The sequence below is a fragment of the Ambystoma mexicanum genome, chromosome 6q, assembly GCF_040938575.1.
Source record: "Ambystoma mexicanum isolate Mex_15411 chromosome 6q, UKY_AmexF1_1, whole genome shotgun sequence".
In the NCBI taxonomy this organism is placed as follows: domain Eukaryota; kingdom Metazoa; phylum Chordata; class Amphibia; order Caudata; family Ambystomatidae; genus Ambystoma; species Ambystoma mexicanum.
In genome coordinates, this window is record NC_090937.1 from 1,519,150,556 (window position 1) to 1,519,170,172 (window position 19,617).

A 19,617-nucleotide genomic window follows, 5' to 3' on the forward strand; every position below is an offset into this window, starting at 1 on the left:
GGGGGTGGTGGTAGACATGAGTGGGGGCCTGGTGGAGGCTGCCCCTGCACTGCTGGGGGTGGGGGTGGTGGGAGACATGAGTGGGGGCCTGGTGGAGGGTGCCCCTGCACTGCTGGGGGGTGGGGGTGGTGGGAGACATGGTGGGGGCCTGGTGGGGCTGCCCCTGGTGGCGGGGGAGTGGGGGTGATAGGGGACATGAGTGGGGGCCTGGTGGAGGGCGCCCCTGCACTGCTGGGGGGTGGGGGTGATAGGGGACATGAGTGGTGGCCTGGTGGAGGCTGCCCCTGCACTGCTGGGGGGTGGGGGTGGTGGGAGACATGAGTGGGGGCCTGGTGGAGGCTGCCCATGGTGGCTGGGGGGTGGGTGTGGGTGGGAGACATGAGTGGGGGCCTGGTGGAGGGTGCCCCTGCACTGCTCGGGGGTGGAGGTGGTGGTAGACATGAGTGGGGGCCTGGTGGAGGGGGCCCCTGCACTGCTGGGGGGTGGGGGTGATAGGGGCCATGAGTGGGGGCCTGGTGGAGGGGGCCCCTGCACTGCTGGGGGGTGGGGGTGATAGGGGACATGAGTGGGGGCCTGGTGGAGGGTGCCCCTGCACTGCTGGGGGGTGGGGGTGGTGGGAGACATGAGTGGGGGCCTGGTGGAGGGTGCCCCTGCACTGCTGGGGGGTGGGGGTGGTGAGAGACATGAGTGGGGGCCTGGTGGAGGCTGCCCCTGGTGGCGGGGGCTGTGGGGTGATAGGGGCCATGAGTGGGGGCCTGGTGGAGGGTGCCCCTGGTGGCTGGGGGGTGGGGGTGGTGGGAGACATGAGTGGGGGGCTGGTGGAGGCTGCCCCTGCACTGCTGGGGCGTGGGGGTGGTGGGAGACATGAGTGGGGGCCTGGTGGAGGGTGCCCATGGTGACTGGGGGGTGGGGGTGGGTGGGAGACATGAGTGGGGGCCTGGTGGGGGCTGCCCATGGTGGCTGGGGGGTGGGGGTGGGTGGGAGACATGAGTGGGGGCCTGGTGGGGGTTGCCCCTGGTCGCTGGGGGGTGGGGGTGGTGGTAGATATGAGTGGGTGCCTGGTGGAGGCTGCCCCTGGTGGCTGGGGGGTGGGGGTGATAGGGGACATGAGTGGGGGCCTGGTGGGGGCTGCCCATGGTGGCTGGGGGTGGGGGTGGTGGGAGACATGGGTGGGGACCTGGTGGAGGCTGCCCCTGGTGGCGGGGGGTGGGGGTGATAGGGGCCATGAGTGGGGGCCTGGTGGAGGGTGCCCCTGCACTGCTGGGGGGTGGGGGTGATAGGGGACATGAGTGGGGCCCTGGTCGAGGCTGCCCCTGCACTGCTGGGGGGTGGGGGTGGTGGGAGACATGAGTGGGGGCCTGGTGGAGGCTGCCCATGGTGGCTGGGGGGTGGGGGTGGGTGGGAGACATGAGTGGGGGCCTGGTGGAGGGTGCCCCTGCACTGCTGTGGGGTGGGGGTGGTGGGAGACATGAATGGGGGCTGGTGGAGGGTGCACCTGCACTGCTGAGGGGTGGGGGTGGTGGGAGATATGAGTGGGGGCCTGGTGGAGGGGGCCCCTGCACTGCTGGGCGGTGGGGGTGATAGGGGACATGAGTGGGGGCCTGGTGGAGGCTGCCCCTGCACTGCTGGGGGGTGGGGGTGGTGGGAGACATGAGTGGTGGCCTGGTGGAGGGTGCCCCTTGTGGCTGGGGTGTGGGGGTGGTGGGAGACATGAGTGGGGGCCTGGTGGAGGGTGCCCCTGGTGGCTGGGGGGTGGGGGTGGTGGGAGACATGAGTGGGGGCCTGGTGGAGGCTGCCCCTGCACTGCTGGGGGGTGGGGGTTATAGGGGACATGAGTGGGGGCCTGGTGGGGGCTGCCCATGGTGGCTGGGGGGTGGGGGTGGGTGGGAGACATAAGTGGGGGCCTGGTGGGGGGTGCCCCTGGTGGCTGGGGTGTGGGGGTGGTGGGAGACATGAGTGGGGGCCTGGTGGAGGGTGCCCCTGGTGGCTGGGGGGTGTGGGTGGTGGGAGACATGAGTTGGGGCCTGGTGGAGGGTGCCCCTGCACTGCTGGGGGGTGGGGGTGATAGGGGACATGAGTGGGGGCCTGGTGGGGGCTGCCCATGGTGGCTGGGGGATGGGGGTGGGTGGGAGACATGAGTCGGGGCCTGGTGGGGGCTGCCCATGGTGGCTGGGGGGTGGGGGTGGGTGGGAGACATAAGTGGGGGCCTGGTGGGGGCTGCCCATGGTGGCTGGAGGGTGGGGGTGGTGGGAGGCATGAGTGGGGGCCTGGTGGAGGGTGCCCCTGGATGCTGGGGGGTGGGGGTGCTGGGTGACATGAGCAGGTGTGCAGGGTAGTCCCCTGTGGTGTGTGCTGCCTGCCGGGGCCGTGGAGGGTGTACAGGGAATACCTGGGAGCACACAGCCAAATCGCGTGTAGAATTTCCCGCGCACAACTGAAATCCACGTACCCTGACAAATCGCGTGTGGAACTTCCCGCGCACCCCTGAAATCCACGTACCTGGCCAAATTGTGTGTGGGACTTCCCGCGCACCCCTGAAATCCACGTACACGGCCAAATCGCGTGTGGAACTTCCCGCGCACCCCTGAAATCCACGTACCCGGCCAAATCGCGTGTGGTACTTCCCGCGCACCCCTGAAATCCACGTACACGGCCAAATTGCGTGTGGAACTTCCCGCGCACCCCTGAAATCCACGTACCCTGACAAATCGTGTGTGGGACTTCCCGCGCACCCCTGAAATCCACGTACACGGCCAAATCGCGTGTGGAACTTCCCGCGCACCCCTGAAATCCACGTACCCTGACAAATCGCGTGTGGAACTTCCCGCGCACCCCTGAAATCCACGTACCCAGACAAATCGCTTGTGGAACTTCCCGCGCACCCCTGTAATCCACATACCCGGCCAAATCGCGTGTGGAACTTCCCGCGCACCCCTGGAATCCACGTACATTGCCAAATCACGTGTGGAACTTCCCGCGCACCCCTGTAATCCACGTACCCTGACAAATCGCGTGTGGAACTTCTTGCAAACCCCTGGAATTCACATGCCCTGCCAATTCGCGTGTGAGACTTCCCGCGCACCCCGGTATACACGCACACAGATTTTTTGTCAGCGGGTGTCCGTGTTTGTGGGTACCCCTTTGCACGTCATTTGTCCTGGAGGGCCACAGTATGGGACATTCATCATGGCAGTATATAGGTGCTATTTTTGCCCGCACCTTTTGGCGCACATTTCTTACAGGCGCAGAGACGCTACCGCCTGCTTTCTTGTGGCGGTCGTGTTTGTGCCTGTGCGCTGGTTTGAGCGTGCGCTTTTTTGCCCTATTCTATTCCATGAATACGTGTTGTAGGCGAGCGTGTGGGCGTTCTGCGCACTTGTACCCTGTACTTCCCCCGTGACGCCCACATTTTGGCAAGTTGTTCCCCATTCCGAGTGTTACGCCCCGTGTTCCGCCTACTTTTGTTGCGTGCGCCGCGCTATGTGCGATTTTCACTGTGGCCTGTGCGATTTTCGCTGTGACCTGGCGCACGCAGTTAGATGGCCTGTGCGCTAACGTGCGCCGCGCACTTTATTATCGCACATCCGATGGTTTTCTCGCGCACGGCCTTCCATGAATCGATGTGCGCTGCTTTTCGTGCGATTTTCGCACTTGCACTGCGATTTTCGCTATTCCACTGCGATTCGCACGTTTTTGGCCACTTGCGCCGCGCTAATTATTCCATGAATGGGCCTGTCAATCTGCAAAACAATGACATCATTATCGTCAATCGCCCATAAACTCTCCGGAACGTCACTAAATTCCAGTGGCAAAGGTCTAGTCAGAAACTGTGAGGCAGAAAATTGCGGTGGGAAATCGTCAACGCACTCCATCCAAAGAACAATGAATTACCGCATGTAACTCCTTCAGCAGATTCAACCCCAGCAAATTCTCACCACAGTTTGATGTCAAAAGAAACGGACAATGATCCGTGAATGGACCCAGTGAAATCGGTACCGGCAAAGAAACCAGACTAACCACTGGCGTTCCAGAAAACCCTACAGAAACGTTAGTTTGCCCTGACAGTGGAATGTCTGGAACCCGTGAATGGTCAATGGAACACTTCTGTGCTCCTGTAGCTATCAAAAATAGATGTTTCCTATTTCCCACTATCATTTCAACGTAAGGACCTTTCTGATTAACGGGAATAGGTGTTGGTTCCAAACCCTGCTTAGGGCAATCCTATCAAAACAATATATCATCAAAGGGAATGTCTTCAGAGAGATAAACAGTAGACGGATGATCAAAAATGTTTCTATTATCCACACTCAGGGGCTGATTGTCTTGCGAAAAAGACTGAGAATTCTAAGAAAATTGGCTTCTACCAGGACCCCTTGCCCCAGGGCAGCCTCTGGATCGTCTACCCATGATACCAAATATGTCATTCGACCTCTGCTGGAGGATCGGGCATTGTGCTTGTCAATGACCCTCTTGTCTACAATAAGCACATTGGTTCATATGTACTTGACCCAATGGCAAATTACCTTGTGGAACATACTGTCCCCTAAAATGTATACTACCCACTCTAGGTCCTCTAACGATCTGTTGCAACAACACCTTGGTTTTCAAGTCTCCCTTCCTTTTCTCAATCCTTTCCTTCTCATTATTGACTCGGTTTTCATAATACTGAGCCATATGCAACACTTCAGACTGAGACTTAGCTTGCCAAGTGCTCTCAGAAGTCATAATTTGCGACTGGATGTCAGGTAACAATCCACACACAAATTCTACAAATAATCATTTTTCCAGACTGTGTGCTTAAATCTTGTCCACTGAAATGTGAAAATAATTGTTCAAACCGATTAAAGAATTCAGTAGCACCCTCAGATTTCCCTTGGACACAAGAAGTAAGTTTGTCCCAAACAATCCTTCTCTCAGGAATGAAGGCTTTCAGTTGTGTCACTATTCTATCAGGCAAAGTCAGTATCACCTGTGGTGGTCTCTCACTAGCTGGTCTATCTCTATCTTGTCTAGCCAAATTATCCCATCTATCCCCTAACCCTGGTACATCGTCTACTGCCCTAATCTGTTTCCACAAATTAGCAGGTAGGGGCACAGGAAATAACAAATCTATATCACCCAGAGTAAATACTGACGACTGCAAAACAGATTCTATCTCTTTATAAAACCCTTTCGGATTCTTCCTAATGTCTGGAATAGATTGTCTGATGGCATTCACCTCCTGTCTTCAGAACGGGATGTGAACAAACTGTGATATATAATGTGCATCAATGTCATAGGCAGCAACAACAGTTGCGGCATTAGCCAGAACCTCAACTTTAGGGACAAATGTCGGAGGAACCTCTCTCCTAGGCAACAGAGAAGTAGGCAACTCTGAACGCTTGCTGAGCAACAGAGCCAAATCGAGCGCTAAAGCAGCTGAAGGAGTGTCAGGCAAAAAAGCTCTCTTATAGAAATTCAATAAATCTACGGAACAACAAATCTTTCTTTTTATACATTCATACTGCAGGTATTCTACCATAACCTGTATCACTTTCCTCTGCATTTCTGGCGTATACTGACTGTGCGTGTCATATACTTCTATGGGAGATATTGACATGTCTGAAATCCATCTAAGTGCATCTCTCGTGCAAATTCGTGTTTCTTCACTCTTCGACTTACTAAGAGGAAGAAACTGTTTCTGTATAAACATAGCACCCAAACTATCACCATCTATTTCATCATTCTGTAACCTTTCCAACTCCCTTCTGTACTCAAAATCCCTCTTGGCGTACTCATATACTTTCTCCGCAGTATCTCTTGAATATGCTAAAAAGTTTAGATCCCTCAACCCTTGTGGGATAACTACATCATTCAGTCTGTTCCACATTACGGATAAATGAATTCCCAGTCCTTCAATAAAAACAGTTTTCTCAGGAAAACCTTCTAGATTAGAGAGTGTAGCAAGAACATCAGATTGTTCACCTTTCTCCATGCGCTGTCTAGCCCATGCTTTCAGATCTCACTTTCTTTCTTTAGAAACTGTATTACGAGTTACAATCTACGATTTTGCTCCCTTATCAACTACGAGTGGAACAGAACCACTCGGAAGAGAAAGAGTAGACACATCTTGTACAATAGGTAACGAAGGAGCTAACACTGGTGCAAAAGACAAATCTACTGGACCCATGGCAACAGGCAAAGGTAGAGGTACAGCTGGAGGAGCAACAATAGGAAGAGGAGCAATAGCTAATGGTGGAGGAGTAATAAGAGGTGCAGGAATTACTGCAGAAGGAGGAACAACAGCAGGAAGAGGTCAAACAACAGGAATAGGTACATACGGAGGTGGCACAGTGGCACCAGGAATTTGTTCATTTAAAAGCTTGTTAATCAATTCATCTGACGCATGAAAATCTTTAGACAGGTATATTTTCTGAATGCCAAGTTGAAAAGCCCTGTCCATATTTCTAACTGACTCTGACTGTTTTTATTGATCATACAATAACGCTTTCTCTGTGTTTGACATATGTTGATGTGCATGTTTCTCTCTACTTTTAAGTTGCTGCATAGCTTTTTTTTCCAATTTTGTAATACATCAAATGCTGCAGGTCTAGCTTTTTTCTTTAACAATATAGATTCTAAATATTATATGCAAGAAATCTCAAAGCTACCATTGATTGGCCACCGAAGTTCGGAAGCATGTCTAGTTTGTCTGTGCCAAATATCATTAAACGCTATACTACCAATGCCATACTTACAGTACATAGTACATGCCGGCAACCCCTCCTGTGGTGCCGGGCGGCTAAATTCCAAAGATTGTCTCTGCGTAATAATGCCCTGAAACAGGCAGACAATTGCTCAGGCATATCAGGCATTGCACTTCATTGTCGCCAATTTGTATTCGTGGATGAGGCTCGTTAGTGTAGACAATGCTAGGACAACAGTTCATACATAGTACAAGGTCTCATTACCTAGTCTAAACAGTCGACTCTTGGACAGTCTAACCATTAATAGAACTCAAAGGTCGGGAGGCTTGGTTGCAAGTTAGAAACACAGTCCACCATTTTATAACAGAGAAAGTACGAACAGAAATCAAAATGGCGGATGATTCTAAAATGGCGGCAAAGTCGGTCCAAAATCGGAACTTTGCAACGCGGTTTTCTTAGCAGAGCGACTAGGCTTAGGCCAATATAAATCAAAAGGAGGCGCTAATATGATTCCCATTTAACATTCCCCTTTGTCTTCTCTCACCATTGTTTGTTCGGATCGTGCTGGAGTGATTCTTCTGGATTCTATCCAATTCTTGGGGAACCTGCATTCCTTTCATCACGGAGCCCACTTGCCAGACGGAAATCACCGGAAGAATGCATCATAGGGGTTTTTTGCAGCCATTCCTGGCTTTTTCCCCAACTTCTACTCTCGGGAGGGAGTCACCAAGAAGGCTCTCTTCTAAGGTGTCGCTGTGGCTTCCAGTCGAGGGAGGAGTAAACCTTGAACTAAAAAGAGAAAAGGATTACAGAGCTAGAAGATCCCTGAGTCCTGGGAGTCAAGACGACAACCTAACAGGTGAGGAGGAGGAGGATATCTGGGAAACCAAATCAGAGTCTGACATGCACAGCCAATTCTTATGATAGAGGAGGATCATTTCAGAGGACAATGAACTGCATTCTTACAAAGTAAATTTACAGAGAGAGAGGCTTCTCTGAGGCTACTATATCAGAAGCTAGAGTAAAAGCCACAACAGTACAAAGAGAAGATGCTCTAAAATCGAAATGAAGTTTGAAGTCTGACAAGTTGGTATAGGTAGCAACTTTCTCCCAACAAACCCAGAAAATCAATATTTCAAGAATATTGAAAAATAATTGAGAGCTTTCAAAAACAGATCCGACTCTAGCTCAGCTATTTGAACAGCTGCCAACATTTGCTTATAGAAAAAGCAGGTCTCAGAGAGATCCTAAACCTAAATAAGATGGAAGATCCTTTAAACACACTGTCCTAATATTATAAGAGGCAATTATGTTAATCACCCATATAATGGGAATGCAATTGAATTAAGACACACTACTACATGTGACTCTACCAATGTCATATATGGAATTAGATGTCCTTACAACATCTTTTATGTTGGTCTCACAACATGAAAGGTGAAGTTGAGGTGGACTGAACATAAATCCAATGTCCAAACACACCAAGCTCACTGACCAGTAGCACAACACTTTGATGCAGTGCAACATACAATAGCACAGATGAGATTCATCATGTAAGGTTCCCCAGGCATGGAGGGGATTTAACAAACTTACTTCATCAAAAAGAGATTTTTTGGATAGCGCGTTTAGATACTTTAAATCCAAAAGGTATGAATCAGGAATTTGACTTGACATGCTTTTTGTAAACATGTTGATGACTTATATTATCGAGCATGAGATGATCAACCGTACTGTTTAATTGGGATATCAACACAATCCTATTTACATATGACCCTTAGTTCTGATTATGTTCAGTCCAGAGTATAACTATGGAGCCAGAAATTGTTCAAATCAGGTTGTCAATTTATTTATTGATTGATTGATTGATTGATCGTTTATTTGTATAGCGCCTATTCACAATGTGCTTCAAAGCGCTTCAAGGAGGAGGGAGCATGGGAAAATACAATAACATTCTTACAGGTCCTTGAAACAAATCAGAATGTGAAAAATAACTATCAAATCATAACAGATACTACAAGTGCATGGAACAATAAGGGAGAGGAAAGGGAAGGGAAAAAGGAGAAACAATACAAGAGGTAACATTACTATGCCTGGCGGCAATTGTTGCAGGGGAAGAGTGACAAGTGGAGGGGGAGGAGAGGATGAGGGGAGGGAGAGGAGAGGTGGAGAGGAACAAACATTTGACTATCTTAAAAGGGTCAGTGACTTCCCACGATAGTACTGGGGAGGGAGTTGGAGGAGAAAACAAGGAGGGAGGGGGGAAACAGACAAGCTATTATCAGCAGTCCAGGGACTGTGATAAGTGTAAGTGCTAAGAAGAAAGAAAGAGGAAAGAGTTGAACAAGGGGAAGTGCGGAAAGGATGACAGAGGCAGGCAGCTACAATCAATAAGACAGACAGCAATTGGGGTAGTGCCTAGATTACGCAGGACAGGGGAGGGAGAGGGGGGGCTGCAAAAGAACAGGCAACTACAATTACTATGCCTGACAGCAATTGGGGTAGTGCCGGAGAAATTACAGATGGAAGGGCAAGGAAGAGGAGAGGAGGGGAAAGGGGGAAGCTTCACAGAGGGTAAGGGGGGTGTGAGGAGGACTTTGATAGAAAGGGGGTGAAGGGGAGAAGAGGGGACTGTAAAGAAGTGAATGGTGGATAGGAGTGCACCCTGAAGCAATTAAGGGCAAGAGGGGGCAAACAGACACACGCGGGGGGCAGTGGGGGCACACAGAAACACTCAGGGGGCAGTGAGGGCACACAGACCCACTTGGGGGGCAGTGGAGGCAAACAGACACTCTCAGGGGTAGTAGGGGCACACAGACACACTTAGGGGCAGTGGGGGCACACAGACATACTCGAGGGCAGTGGGGGCACACATACACACTCGGGGGGCAGTGAGGGCACACAGACACACTCAGGGAGGCAGTAGGGGCACACAGACACACTCGGGTGGAGGTGGGGGCAAACAGACACACAAGGGGGGCAGTGGGGGCACACAGACACACACTCGGGGGCAGTGGTGGCCCAAAGACACACTTGGGGGGCAGTGGGGGCACACAGACACACTTGGGGGCATTGGGGGCAAACAGACACACTCGGAGGGCACACACGGGGGGCCGCACAGTGGCGTACCATGGTGGACAGGGGTAGACAGGACCTTTGTTGTGGCCTTAGGTGGATAGCCGGCTCCCGCCTCCCGATTGCTCTCATTGGCTTAACAAGCCAAAGTGCAGCCAATGGGAGGGGGAGCTGGGCCAGACCACAAGGCTACAGTGCAGGCCACGAGAAAAAGTGCAGCCATGTTGAAAATGCAAAGGTACAATGAGGCAGGGATGCAGGATAAGACACAAGGGTTCAACAAATACATAAAACATTGATGCGCTCCTCCCAAAAGTCAACATACGACGTGCGCATATTAAAAGTCAAATTGTATATTAAAAGTCAAATTGAGATGCAATTTAGTTCAGATATGTGCCACGCCACGTGAGCTCTGAACAATATCCTCAGGCTTACCCCAGCTCTTCAAGGGGTGCTGTAGAAAGCCCACTGGAGGCAGATGGATGCCTCGACATCATGGAGATCCTCAGGAGCAGTGGCAAGGGAGCACATGAGTCATTTATGGCACATGAGTCAATGGAGAGACAGTAGATACATATAAGTTTGTTTAATTTTGATTAGCTTTAGCTACAATCACCCATTTGAGGTTGTTTCAAACAAACATAAGCTTGATATCAGCTGTTTCAATATATTAAAAGATGGCCACCGTAATACTATTGGATCCAGTGCCTATTAAAATCAGTCATGTGAAGCACCACAAATAGCGCAGTGGTCACCTGATGACCCAACATTAGTAATTAATGCTGATGCATGAAGCAAGGCTGTTTTCAGAGCCGGCTCCCAGTTTCCTGCAGAGAGTTTTATTGTTTAATATGAGGCTAATTATAACACATATATATATTTTGAACCATAGAGCACATTACTGAGACTGTGAGCGACTGACACTTGGTTGCGTTAGTTACTATCTGCAAGTAAGTGAAATTGCAAGTTAGATTTATGCAAAGAGTTTGAGTATGCAGTTTGATGCAGTAATATAGATTGATTGTGACATTGTGCTGTTTTGTTTTTTTGTAGTATTGATTGTTGCAACGGACTGGAGAGCAAAAAGGTTAGTGGTATTTGATTTTGAATAAATTTGTTCTACATATTAGGAATACGGATGCAGATTAATTGGTTGATTTATGTTGTTGTTTGTTGTTGTTTTATGACAGTTCTCAAATTGATATAAAGTTCAATTGCATGGGAACACTCAAGTTAATGGTAGCTACGCAGTTATATAATCTCATTTGATTATATACAAAAGTAACAGATGTACTTAGGGGCATTAACCAAAACCCATACTCTTTCTTTTCTATTAGATATGTTGGAAGAGATAATACTTTCACCTGATAATGGGGCTTGGAGTCCCCAAAATTGGAGTGGATATGTGAAAATTCAAATGACATGCCATCTTGATTGATGCTGGATTGTTCCATATAAGATTGTTATCTGGGAATGATGATGTGTATTGACAACTGTTGAATATTCCTAAATGCAAATCATGCTTTTCTTCTTCTTTTATATGAATTATGTGTATGAAATGCTTTATGAACACTATTAGTAAAATATGATTCGAATTGCTCACTATAATTTCATGTAATTGGCTATACATTTTTTGTGATATTTGAATTTTTGCATTATAGGAAATTGTTTCATTCAATGAGTATATGAGAACGAATGGACATTTATTTTTCCAATAGGAATGACTGGGGTAACTCATCAAGTGTTTGATTGGCTATATTTTTTGTTATCAGATCAAGGACCTGTTTTGAAGGGTAATTAGTCGCACTGTTCTTAACTCTTCCTTTATTGCATTGATAATTTTATGGTTGCATTTGTTGTCTGTAAAAGCTCCCATCTGGTTATGTGCAACCACTTGGCATTTACTGCTATTTGCAAGACAGGGACAAGATAGGAGGTAAACAGCATTGTTGCTTGCTCTGCTGAATAGTGTATGCTCATCTGGTATTTCACTATAGGCCTCTACTGATTTTGCTGAAACATAATTCTCTCTTCGGGTACGTTTGAGAGTAAGATACTTTTTACTTCAGAGGCTTTTACTCATCAGAGGAAATCATCAATTTGCACCTCACTCTGTGGCCCCACCAGTGCTGGTGCCCCTATTATCACTATGGAGCAGAGACCTCCCCACTTTGGGGGAAGCAGCATGTAGGCCTATGAACCACAAGCCCAATAGTGGTTAATTAATACAGATGTGCCTACCTGCACACCTGGCATGGTAAATATGTGTCTGCAACCTGTGTTCATTTCAACTTTCACTGTGCCAATATTTCTGAAGTACAGAGTTGCATCTTTAACTTGTATTATGGCTACTGGTTCTCCCGCATCATCTACCCTGGTGAGCAGTCTTATGTACTCGGGACATTCTTCAAAATGCACTTCATGTGTATTTTGCCCAACCTCCTCAGGCTGTGCTAAGAGTGCTAATGCCTTGCATCCTATCTGTCCATTGACCCACCCTTTGGTGGGAAATACACTTCCTGTTATTTGTAGTTGGCCTCTATTCCAAAAACAAGGCACTTCTTTCCTCTGTGTATCAAGGCACTGCAGCAATTTGTGGTCTTCTATTCTAACCTCTCATCTATTTGGGACTGGCAGTATGTACCTCATTACCTTGTGTTTTGCCTTAGAATTAATAATCTTAGCATTGTTTTATAAATCTATCATCACATGGAGAGTCTGCTTCTATTACCCACTCTATGGTGGCTGTCTTACTCTGGAATTTGGGAACACACAAAGCAGTTCTCATCAGACTTCTCACTCTCCACTCCGCTCATATCTTTGTACCACGTGTTATTAGTAACATAGAGGCAATTATCAAAATAGTTTCTCATGTGACTTTGGTCATCTTGCACCTCTTTTTAATCCTATAATTTGTTCAGGTGTCATTTTACCTGACATTTTTTTTAGTGATTACACCAGTTTTATTATTTTACTAATATAGACAACAAAATGAGACAAATGCTGCTATGATCAGAATAACCAGCATTTTGCAAAAATCTTTGTGTGTGCAAACTCGTCTAGGCAATAAGAGAGAATATTTGATAGTATTTAATAAATGCATTCTTCCGCCAGAGGGAATGTCTCTTTCATTTCTTAAAAGGATAAGTGTTTACAAGAAAAATCTAGATAAGAGTGAGAAGACATTTCTTTCTAGGACTATTTTTTTTTTTTTAATGTTGAACAACAAAACCGTTAAACAAATTGTCCAGGCTCCGTAGTAGGGATACGTGTTCAGGAAAACTGAAAAGACCAGATAAAATAGGATACCTATGGTGAAGATCTAATATTCTTCTTGGAATGGGAAGTGAAATACTTCATGTTAAAAAAACATATTTAGAGGATGCCGGAAACATTTTCTTGGAGTAAGAAACAATAAGTTGTCGTTATTCTTGATGCTGCCACTCCTGTTACTGATTAGCTCTGGTCATTGGCCACATCTAGGGTCTTCAGACTTTTTCTTCAACTTCGACCTCTGAATCATTGGACAGCGGGGCTGGGGCATTGCACTGGTACTTCTTGATGTTCCTCAAATGAATCCATGCTCAAAGTCCCTCTATATTACCAGCAAACGTTGGGGGTGCTTCTACAACATACAACATACAGCCCGTTGAACCTAAGTTTCTGCCTGACAAAGTTCATACACAAAATGTCATCCCCTGGATGTAACTGAAGGGAGTGTAATAACGTATCTACTTCAATGTGTCCGGTTGACTCTTCAGTGTCTCTTGAGCCCACTTGTCTCTCCTGCACCTCTTTAGAGATACATTTCAAGGATTTAGTTATAGCCATCAATTAGTAATATATTTCTTCACCAAGTATAGTGGCTCAAATCTCAGCACCAGTTCAAGTTTGTATGGGAGGAGCAATTGGGGTAGTCATTGTCACCAGCTCATGAGGTGTCTGGTGGTGGTAAGATTGTGGCTGGTTGTGTAAGGCAAAAAGAGCTAGGGGAAGGAAATGTAGCCAATTATTGTGCAATGTATCTTTTATTTCTGAAATGTGTTCCTTGAAGAGGCTGTTGAGGACCTTGCAAATCCTGTTTGCTTGTGGTTGATAGGCAGATGAGAATGTGCACTTTATTCCCCATTGGGGAAATTATATGTTTAGACACTTTGTATACAAAATGGCATCCATTGTCGGAGCGTAGCACTTCGCATGCACCCCATCTATGAAACACCTTGTTACAGGTTTGTCCTGCTCCCCACGATACCAATGCTCATCCGGCTCCCTCAATTCATCTCAAGCATTCCAGGCACTCAGCACTCAGACTCAAATAATACACAATGCCAGAAGTGGGGTGAAAAAGCACTGTAATGCTAACGCACACCAGTGCTTGGGAGGGATGCATTAAGCTCTGCCTCTCCTAGGCATTATCTTGCCCTTTCTCTGCATTGATATATTGCATTATCGGTTCATCCTCTGCTTTCCAAATGGTCAGGAGCTGTTCACATTTCCTTTGATCCTCCTTCTTGCTCTTCTGTAGGATAATTTCTACCACTTTAAGCTGTAGGCCCTCCATCACATGCCACTCATTTCCTTCTGTGGATGCCACTAGTTGTAGCTGTAGGTCATTGTCAGGTGCCACAGGCCACTCTTGCCCCGATGCAGTTATCTGCTTTCTTCTCAGAGCCAAAACAACTGATTGTAATTCACCATACTCTGCTCTTTCTCCCCAAACACTATTAAGTCATGCTGACACTGACCACCATCTTTATATGTGGGTATGTCAATGTCCTTCACTGGTGCACATGCCCTGAAAGCATTATTTTGCACACTGCACAGTCACCCGTCCTTCTGAAATCCAGTTTATTTACTACCCCTTTGTCTGAACATGTTACCCCCATGCTGTCAGGACCCCGTTTGCCAAATCCATCATTGCATTTTTTAAATGTTTTAATTATTTGTGTTTAATCCAAAAGGATTTTTACAAAAGAGAATGAAAAAAGCTTGGAAGTTCATTGTGAATAAGAAATCTTATGCTCTTACGTTAGTTTCAGCTACAGTTGCTAGCTCGAGATTTGTGATGGAAGCATCACTTTGACAATGTGTTGCATAATGTTCACAGTTGCCAATAGCCATGTGGGTCTGTCTCCGACAAACAATTTTTGCCAGCAATTCTCCTCATCCAAAAGGGTGAAGTTGGAAATGGTACCATTCAAATATAAAGAGCAAATCTCTCATGTCACCGGACAGGTCAAGAGACATACAATGATCGTATTGCCAACTCTAATTCAAGCATGAAGGAACTCTTCTCCATACTGAAGTAACTTGAATCACCCATTGCCATACCAGACACCTGCACTAAGGACCAGACCTGGTGCACAGATATCCAACATGCTCTAACTAATAAAATAAACACCCTCCATAATAAAATTCAACTGAAAAAAGACTCGCTCAACCTTTCTAATCTGCCTAAGCCACCACCTAATGCCATCCACAATCCCCAGTCTAGCAAATTCTCCTTCACCAAAACCACCACACTATAGGTAGAGAAAATCATCCTCACCCTCAAAACATCTAACTGCAAAGGTGACATCTGCCCAGCACAGTTAATAAAAGACGCTGCAAGAGATGTATCACCTTTTATCTCCAAATTTGTCAACACATCCTTCTCCACAGGCACAATCCCTGCTAACTTAAAACGATCTTGGGTGCTCGCGTTGCTCAAAAAGCAAACACTAGACCCTCTTATCCCCACTAATTACCGTCCAATTACTACAGTTCCATTTCTTTTGAAGATCCTGGACAAAGTGGCCTATACACAGATTCAAAAACACCTTGAATTGCATGAACTACTAGGAACTAGACAATCTGGCTTCCACCCACTACATGGAAAGGAAACAGCTCTCATCGATTTAAAGATCCAAATAGATGAATTGAGAGATCAAGGCAAGACAGCTCTCCTCCTCCTACTAGATCTCTCAGCTGCCTTCGACCTTGTGGACCACAAGGTCTTCTGCAGACATTTGGATTCTGCCGCTCACTTCAATACCCAAGCCATCAGATGGATAGAATCCTTTCTGAGTGAGAGAACTATGAGAGTTTTTTCCCCATCGGCAGCAGCAGACCCTATATCCATCACATGTGGAGTCCCTCAGGGATCCTGCGTCTCCCCGTCTTTATACAATATTTTCACCAAACCTCTGTTCGATGATCTGGACAATCTAGTTATCACCTACACTAACTATGCAGATGATACACAGATTCTCTTCCCGCTTTCTGGAGATCATAGCATGGACAGGGTGTTGGTGAATAGAGTGTATCTTATCATTCAGGCATGGATGGCTACCCATGGTCTCTGCCTGAATGATGATAAGACAGAGTTGATTATTCTGGGCACACAAGCCAATATCAAAAAATTGGGCCCGGACTACTCAGCTTTCAGTATAGATGGAAATGTCATCAAAGTCTCGAGGGAAGTAAAAACACTTGGTTTCTACCTTGATTCTACCATGTCTTTCACCAAACAGGTCAACTCCCTAGCTTCCGCCACTGCCTACACCTGTAAATTGATAAGAGCAGGCACGCCCTTCCTATCCAATACTAGTTGTCTGATCCTGGCGAGAACTTTAATACTTTCCCGACTGGACTATTGTAATGCCCTCTACAGTGGTGCCAACAAAGTTATTACCCAAAGACTCCAAACATTACAAAATAATGCTCTCAAAGATGCACTTGGCATAAAGAAGAGGGAGCATATCTCCTCTATCAGGCGGCAACACAAATGGCTCTCCACTGATAACAAAATCCATCTAAAAATGATCTCCTTGACCCATAAGGCACTTAATAATGCTGCTCCTAGTTACCTGACAGACAAAATAAAAAGAAAAACATCTAATAGACCTATGAGACTTGCCAACTCCAACTGCCTGGTAGTACCCAGATTTAGACTTGCCAAAATCGGTGGCACTAGCTTCCCTGTGAGAGCTGCTAACTTGTGGAACGCTCTGCCACCCAACCTAAGAGTAGACCAACCTTTCTCACACTTCAGAAGGAACTTCATTAAACACATTAACGCTAACAATGCTTAGACACCTGTAAATGACCCTCGCACACTTAGCCCTACTCAATGTACATAGTTGTTATTAGCTACCTCCTTTTTTTATAGCTGCTAACATTGTATGTATACTCTTGTACATTATATAGTTTCCCCTGGGAATCTCTCTAAATAGATTGTATGTATGAAACTGTACATTCATGTAATATTGTACTATTGTAAATTTACTCATGTAACATTGTAAGTCTCGCATATACTTTCTGCTGCGCCCAGTAACCTATGGGTCTGCAGCAAATTATAAATAAATAAACAAACAAAGACAAAAGCAGATGGCGGATGGTTTCCGTCTTCGTAGTAGATTTGCATAGACGACAACAGTTTGTCAGAGCTAAGCCTCTGATGGCCAATATTGTAACGCTCACCTGATTCCCGTAGAGGCGCCGGTCTTGACTGGGCGTATACCGTATCTTCAAAGGTGATGTGTAACACACGGCTGGCTCTTTGGGCTGGACCTCTGTGCACTGTATGTCTGACTCGAAGGGTAAGATGTCTGCAGATAGAAAATATGGGATTAAGGAACTGGGTTATTGAATGTCTCTCTCTTCTTCCCTTTCTCTTCTCCTGTAGAACCCCAAAGGTTAACGCTCTCACCTTAGGTAAGTGAATGCTGTGCTCTCCATCTGCCTCGGGGCAGGGTGCTGTAACCAGTTTCTTCACTGGATAAGGGGAGCAGGCCTCTTGACTTCAGAGGACTGCTGTCCGTCGTTTACTGCACGAACGGTAAGTTTCGAGTAATTCTAATGTCTTTAAAGTCTTTAGTAATGATGTCTCTTGTTTTGCAGGGTTCCGGCGATGGCGGATGACGGGCTGAAGTGAGTTGAGGATGGTACCCGTGTGAGGAATAGAAGTGCCTTGAAGCACATAAGTAAGCGCTTGTTGCCTGCTTCACGATGCGCTCTAACTGTCTTTTTATTTTGCAGGTACAAGTTCGGAGCGGCTGCAGGGTGCCGGAATACCCACTGGGTTAGATGTGGAAAGGAGTAATGGCACGTGAGTATTAAAGTTCCCCAATGTCTTTAAACGCACCTTGATTTGTCTTTCAGATGCGGGATGCAGCGCCGAAGGCCTCCGGAGCGTGCGAAGAGTTGGTAAGCTTTTGTCTTTCAGATGCCGGAATGCAGTGTGAAGACCTCCGGAGCGCACGAAGAGTAGGTAAGCCTTTGTCTTTCAGATGCCGGAATGCAGCGCGAGGCGTTGGTGACAGCCGATGGACCAGGTAAGTGAAGAGCTGTCACTGAAGACCGTAATGCTAACCTGTTCTTTCTTGTCTTTATAGGTGTTGCTGAAGACTGGATTCAGGATGGTAAGCCTTTTTCCTTAGGCCCAGGATCAGATGCAGAAAACACGATGAGCGTTCTGCTGCAGAGGATGCAGAATAACGCAAAGCAAGATTCATCCATCGGGTGTGGTTTAATTAGCCTCCTGTAGTGCTTATGTGTCTCCTACCACAGCCACGCCTAGGTAAGAAAAGAGTTCCTGCTTTCCAGAAAAGTTCCAGTGTTCTGAATCTAGGGAGTGGCTCCTGCCCCACCCAACAGGAAAAGTAGTTCCAAACAGAAGAGGATCAGAGGCTCAACTGGCAGGCAAGTAAGCAGCATGGTCTGCTGCAGGTAAGTCCACCCAAGCATTATGAGCCCGGCTCTTCCAGCGCTGGGACTGGGCATATTTATGAGCCTGGTGCCACTGGCGCCAGGACTGGGTCCAAAAGGTCCCAATTGGGACTGGTTGGCACTCGGAACCTGGGTTATGGATCTGCTTCCAAGGGAGTTGGGAAAACCCTGACCTTTTGAAAGCAGAGATCATGACAGTACCCCCCCTCAAGGCCCCTCCCAAACCGGGCTTCTCCGGGGGTTTTGGCTTGTCAGGAAATGTTCGGTGAAATCTTTTGATTAGGCGAGGAGCGTGGACATATTTAGCAGGTTTCCAGGATCTCTCTTGGGGGCCGTAGCCTTTCCAGTCAATTAGGTAAAATAGTTTAGATTTGGAGATCTTGGAGTCCAGAATGCTTTTGACTTCAAACTCGAGTTCTCCATCAGCTAGGATAGGTTTTGGAGATTTAGTTAGTTGGGTTTGAGGTTGCACGGGTTTTAATAGAGAGACGTGGAAGACCGGATGTATCTTCATGTGCGGGGGCAAGTCCAACTTGACCGCTACTGGGTTTACTATGGTAGTGATGGAATAGGGACCAAGGTATCTTGGGTTGAATGTGCGTGGCCCTTTTAGAGGTAGATATTTGGTGGATAACCAGACTTGATCCCCAACTTGATATTGAGGGGCTTCCTTCCGATGTTGATCTGCTCCTTTCTTGTATTGTTCTTTAGCCCTTTGAAGGTGAGAAACGGCTTCCTTAAAGGCTTGGGTGATTTGTAGAATGCAGGTAGTCTACTGCTGGTGTTTCAAGATCTTGGAGGGGATCCAACTCCGAGGTTCGAGGGTGACTGACGTACAAAAGAAAAAACGGGGTTTTCCCAGTTCCCGAATGGACAGAGTTATTGTAGGCATATTCGGCTATCCAAAAGATGTCTTTCCAAGTTTTTTCAGTTTGTTGCAGCATGCAGCGTAAATACTGTTACAGAGTTTGATTGGTCCTCTCGGTTTGTCCGTCGGTCAGAGGGTGCTGACTGGTCGATAGTCTCACATCAATTTGAGCCGACCGACAGCAACTTCGCCAAAAATGAGAAATAAATTGACTACCTCGATCCGAAATTAGAACCGAAGGAAAACCGTGCAGTCGGACGATGTTTTCGAGAAATTCTCGGG